The following is a 5,774-nucleotide window of genomic DNA, read 5'->3' on the forward strand; positions in this document are numbered from 1 at the left end:
GTCTCAAAACAAAATGAGGGCCATTGAAAGATTTTGAATGTTGCAAAATGTTTTGAGTTTTGAAGCTGAAGCTGGGCTTGCTTGCATGGAAACAGAAAGTAAGGAGGGAGGGGGAAAAGGAGGGAAGGACCCCTCTCATATTGACATATATAGCTGGCCAGTGACTGTGATCCTTCCCTGAGGTCCCTTCAAATCCCAGTGCTCTGGGGAGGGATGGAAAAACAGTATAAAAACAGCATTGTTTGAACTGAGCTGCTTTCTGCCTTGGGGCCAGTTACTCAGCTGTTTTCCAGCAGCTCAGCAGCATCATACAACAAAGGCTACCATTCATTTCCTACTTGCTAGCCTAGCAAGTAGGATTCATCAATACCTTTTGCTTTCTATACCCTTTTATTTTATTATTATATTCATTGATTCATTTTAATTTATTCCTCCCCCCAAATCCTCTTTTTTTGTTAATCTATTTTGATTCTTTTCAAATCTGTGTTTTCTCTCTCTCACAGTGTTCATTCCGTTCACTGTGCAGGAAAACACAGCATAACTGTATTGCATATTATAATATAGAATGTATATAGGAACACATACATACAGTTATATATTTGTACTGCATTTATTACATGAATGTATAAATACATACATATATTACATAAATGCACATACATGCAATTAAGCTATCTACATATATTACATGAATCAAATAACATGACAGAAGAGACAGATTTTTCAGCACACCAAGGCAAAGACAAGACACTAAAAACACACCATGAAGTGTGGTGGAAAGGTTGCTGGCAAGCCTTCAGGGAGGGGTGGAAAAGCAGGTAGAGGGAGAGCTGTAAGTTCCCCAAACTGAAATGCAGTCTCTTTGCTACAGCAAGCAGGCATGAGCCTTCCACTAGTTCTACATGCAGAAAGGAAAGGGAAGCAGTGCCAATACCATGGCCTGTGCCTGAGCCTGCATCCCCTCTATAGAGCACCAGCCATACCCCCCGCCCCGCACCACCACCACCATGATAACAAGCAGCAGCACCAGGATGACAATCTCCTCCCCTCCCATTTCACTTCCCATGCTGAGACTTCCAGTGCCAGAGGTAGAACTGGAGCTGGATCTGTATCTGAGTGCCCTAGCAAGGGAAATTCTAGAGAAGGAAAGAGAATCATTTGAGTTTGTGCTCCACACCCTTTCCCAGAAGACACTTCAGAGGAGGCTGAGGTAGAAGTTGTGGAGGCAAGTGGCTCAGATGAGTCCACTCCTTCTGTTGTGCCTCTACCTACTGAGGAGGGGGGAAAGGCAGCATCCACACATGAACCTACACTCCAGGAGCAAGTGGGTAGTGTGGTCTGGAATCATTTTGAGCTGGCAGATGATCCCATATATGCTGTCTGCCCACACTGCTGAGCTAAAACCAGTGGGCTCTCCCTCAAGGTGATGGTTAAGTCCCACAAGGCAACAAAGATCATGGGGGCCATGCACCATTTGGTGCAGGGGTGGCTCAATGGGCAGGGTGAGCTCACCCACGGCTTCATGGTCACCAACAATGGGGCCAATATGATCAAGGTGATTTGTGATGCCAACTTTGTTTGCATCTGCTGTGTGGCACGCAAGTTTCACCTCATTATCAGGGATGCCTTGGAGGGGGAAAGAGCTGCTGGTGTTGGAGCCAGCACCACCAGCGAGCTCATTTCCAAATACAGAAATGTGGCAAAGCATAAAGCAGGGCAAGATGCTGTGGGACAAACAGGCAGAGCTGAACATCCCGCAGCACAAATTTATGCAGGATGTAGAGACTCAGTGGAACTCCACATACCTGATGCTTGAAAGGATGGTGTGGTGGAGCAACAGAAGGCCATCCATAAGATGGCTTTGCTCATGGATATTGGGATCCATGTCCCCCTTAACAGATCTGAGTGGTATACCATCTCCCAGATCTTGGTGGTCCTAAAGTGCTTCCTCAAGGCCACCAAGACCCTCAGTGCTGGTGATGCCATCCTTAGCCAGGTGATCCTTGTAGTGAGGGAACTTCAGAACCAAATGGAGAAGTTCCAGGGGATCAATATTCCTGGCTGGGTAAAGCCCCTCTCACCAGACTTAAAGGAACTGGTGAGGTGGCTGAAGAAGGGCATCATGAAATGACATGATCCCTGCAGTCCAGTACGGTCCATGTGCTGGCCACCATGTGTGACCCCAAGGGTGAAGGGGAGCATATGAAGCAGCCAAAGCTTGAATCAGTGGATGGAGATGCTGGTGAACACAGTCAGGGAGGTGGAATGGTGGAGGCAGGGGGAGGTGAAAGAGGGGGTCCACTGTCCCATGCTACCAAGCCATCCACCAACCATCTCCTCCTCCACCACAGGTGCTGCTAGTGTTGGGCAAGGGCATGGCTCTCATGTTCGGATCTAGAGGCACCGGACCCCACCATCAGGCAGGTACCACTCAGGCCTTGGTGGCTGGCTATCTCACCAAGGACACGGAGCCATTGCTTTGTGACCCCTTGGCCTACTAAGCAAGCTGCAGCCAGATGTGGCCGGATCTGGCCATGGTTGCCCATAAGCACCTGTCCTGTCCACCAACCAGTGTTCCAAGCAAGAGGGTGTTCAATATTGCCAGTGATGTAGTGACACCCCACCGTACCTCCTTGGACCCTGGTTTGGTGGAGCAGCTGGTATTCCTCAAGGGGTACCTCCTGCTGCTGTGGTCCTCAAGCTACAGGTGCATACAGAGTGAAAGCCACCCTCCTCCCTACATTGCATCTGTTTTCTTTTTTCATTTTTTTAAAAACCATTTAATGCCCCACTCTCAGAGCTGGAGGTGGCACTCACTGCACCACTGGCCAGCAGGGGAAGAACATGTCCCTGCTGAGCTTCCATGACAGGACAAACTTGGAAGTATGAGATGGGGTATGGGGAAGGAGGAGGCCCTGGTCCTGGGCATGACCACTAAAACCTCACTCTTCCAGGGTTGGGAGTCCTGGTGGGACTGCTGGTGTTGTGGCAGCCCCAGAAAATGCCAGGACTGAGGGTCCCCCTCATGAAAGGCAGGTAGGAGGTGCCATATCCTCCAGCCACCACATGCATGCACACACTCCTGACTGGGAAAAGCCCAGACCCATCACATCTTGGACAGGCCTGAGGCTTGCTGGTTGCAGTAGAGTTGTGAGGCTCCAGGTGAGCTCAGCTTAGCTGCCTGGGATGCCAGCTTTCGGGTTGAAAAACCCTTTGTCAGGCTGAGGAATCACCTGTGGTTGGTGTGTCTGTGTGCTGTTCCTGGATGGAAGGAATAGTAAAGAAGCCAGAGGCTGGCATGCAATGCAGACAAGGAAGCCAGTCAGTGAAAATGGAAATGGAGGCACCAGGGAGTGAGGGACATGCTGGGGCGGGGGGGAAGGGGGATGTAGCATATAAAATGGAAAGGTATCTGGTTAGTCAGATGTCCGGCAGGTTGTAGTATGTCAGAATTCCAATGTCTATCTGAGTCCTTGAACAGGGGTCGGCAACCCCTAACACGTATGCTGAGCATGGCATGAGAGGCCATTTTGCTCAGCAAGCCACCGCCAGCCTGCACTTGAGGCAGCTGCTGCTAGCCACCAAGTTTAGGCTGCTCCCAGCAGGTGGCTGGGAGGCTGCAAGCAGCCCAGGATCCGTGGCTGGCAGCAAGTACCCGAACCTGTGCCAGCTACAGCTGGGAGGCTGAAAAGAGCTGCTAGCCCCAACCCCAGCCCCAGCTGCCTCCTAGCCCTAGCCTGAACCCCAGGCTTTGGGGAGGCATCAGGTGCCAGTGATGCTCCCCATTGTGCTACTCTCCCCACCGCCTCTGCAGAGCAGCGTGTGGAACCCAGCACAGCAGGGCACAGTGGGGAGTTGCATGAAAGCTGCCTGCTACTCCAAGCTCCCCACTGCCGTGGCCACACTTCCCCTGCAGGCAAGGGCAGCAGTGAGGGGCACAACCCTGTGGTGCTGCCCGTGCTGCCCCCATGCACACAGGGGAAGTTTGACCAGGGCAGTGCGGAGCTTGCAGTGGCAGAAAGCTTCCCTCTCTGTGAGCTGATGCTCCGGGTCACACACACTGCGCTCCAAAGCGCCTGGGGGAGGGCAGCAGGGCAGGGAGTGCAGCATGTGTGACCCACACAAAATAAATACACAAGATCAAAGGTAGTATCAGAAGTTTTATTTGTTGACACCAGGTTTACATTTTTTAAAAAAATCTAGTATTTACTGTAAAAAAAAATGCAACATTTATAATTAGTAACTATACTAGTATGCACGGCATCCTGCCATGTACCCCCTGCCCTCATTTTGTTTTTCTGGCATGCCAACAAGCCGGCACCTTCCAAGGTAGATAATGTGGTTTTTTCGGCACTCTGGCCAAAAAATGTTGCCTACCTCTGTGATAATGTGAATATGTCAGTTCTACAATCTGATCTGCTAGACAGCAAAATGTTTGTATCCTGATCCAAACCTTAGATCAGAATTGTGTGTGTGTGTATTCTCAGCTGGGTGGGGAACAGATTTTGAAGTTCATGGTATTTTACTATACAAATTATCCCACTGGGAAAAATCTCTCTCTACAGGGGCTGAAGGCAGACTTTTAACAATTAACTTGAACTATCTTCACAGTAAAGTAAATATCCAGTGTGAGTGCTGATACCAGAATCTGGCTTTAAACTTGTTTATGACTTGAAATGGTGGGTATTTTCTGAAATTTAATTTTTAAACAACACCTCTCTTCAAAAATTCACATTTTGAAAAACAACACCAAAAAGTATTGGTTGACTTCTTCATCCCAGAACTGTTTCCACAATTTTAAAATTGTGGGGCCTGTTCCCTTTTGGGGTCTCTGGCATGCCAGCTGGAGGAGGTCCAGGCGACAGTCCAGAGACTGTATGCCATCAGCCACTGTGAGCAGGAGATCGACTCCTACTGCCAGGCCCTTCTCCCCCAGGAGCCGGAGGGTAGACCACCGCCTCCCTCCAGGACAAAGGAGGACTCTGGGACCTCCCACTCTGTGCAGTCAGGGGCATGGACCAAGGTGGTCAAGGGCCCTAAGGCCTGCTGCACCAAGGCCCCTGCCCCGCTGGAGTTTAGCAACAGGTACACACCTCTTGCTGCTCCAGCAGAGCCTGCTGAGTTGCCAGCTCACACAGGCAACACAGGCCCAACTGCAGCTACCATCCCTGCTCTCCCCAAGACAAAACATAAGGTGTTTGTTGTGGGAGACTCCATCCTGAGGGGGACTGAGGGGGCAACCTGCCGCCCCAACCCCTTAGTCCGGAAAGTCTGCTGTTTCCTGGAGGCCTCCATCCGGGACATTGAGGAGAAGATCCCAAAGTTCCTCTAGCCCACAGACCACTATCCCATGCTCCTTATTCATGTGGGCACCAATGACATGGCTCAGAGTGCTCCCAGCCGGGTTGTGAGGCATTACAGGGATTTGGGAGCGGAGCTGAAAGGTCTGGGGGAACAGGTGGTGTTCTTGTCGATCCTCCCAGTCTTGGGATATGGGCTGAGGAGGGAGAGGAGGATCCACATAGTCAACCAAAGACTGTGATGCTGGTGTCATTGGGAAGGCTTTGGCCTCCATGACCACAGCCCGCTGTTTGGGAAGGGAGGCAGCGAGCTGCTGGGAAGAGATGGCCTCCACCTCTCTCCCCTGAGGAGGAGACACTTCTCAGTCAGACTGGCTGACCTTCTCCACCAGGCTTTAAACTAAGCCTGTTGGGGGATGGGGGACTACCACCTCTGCTGGCCTGCTGAGCAACTCTTGCAAAGCCAGCAGGCCA

The sequence above is a fragment of the Gavialis gangeticus genome, unplaced genomic scaffold, assembly GCF_001723915.1.
Source record: "Gavialis gangeticus isolate Ggan-Ray unplaced genomic scaffold, GavGan_comp1, whole genome shotgun sequence".
NCBI lineage: Eukaryota > Metazoa > Chordata > Crocodylia > Gavialidae > Gavialis > Gavialis gangeticus.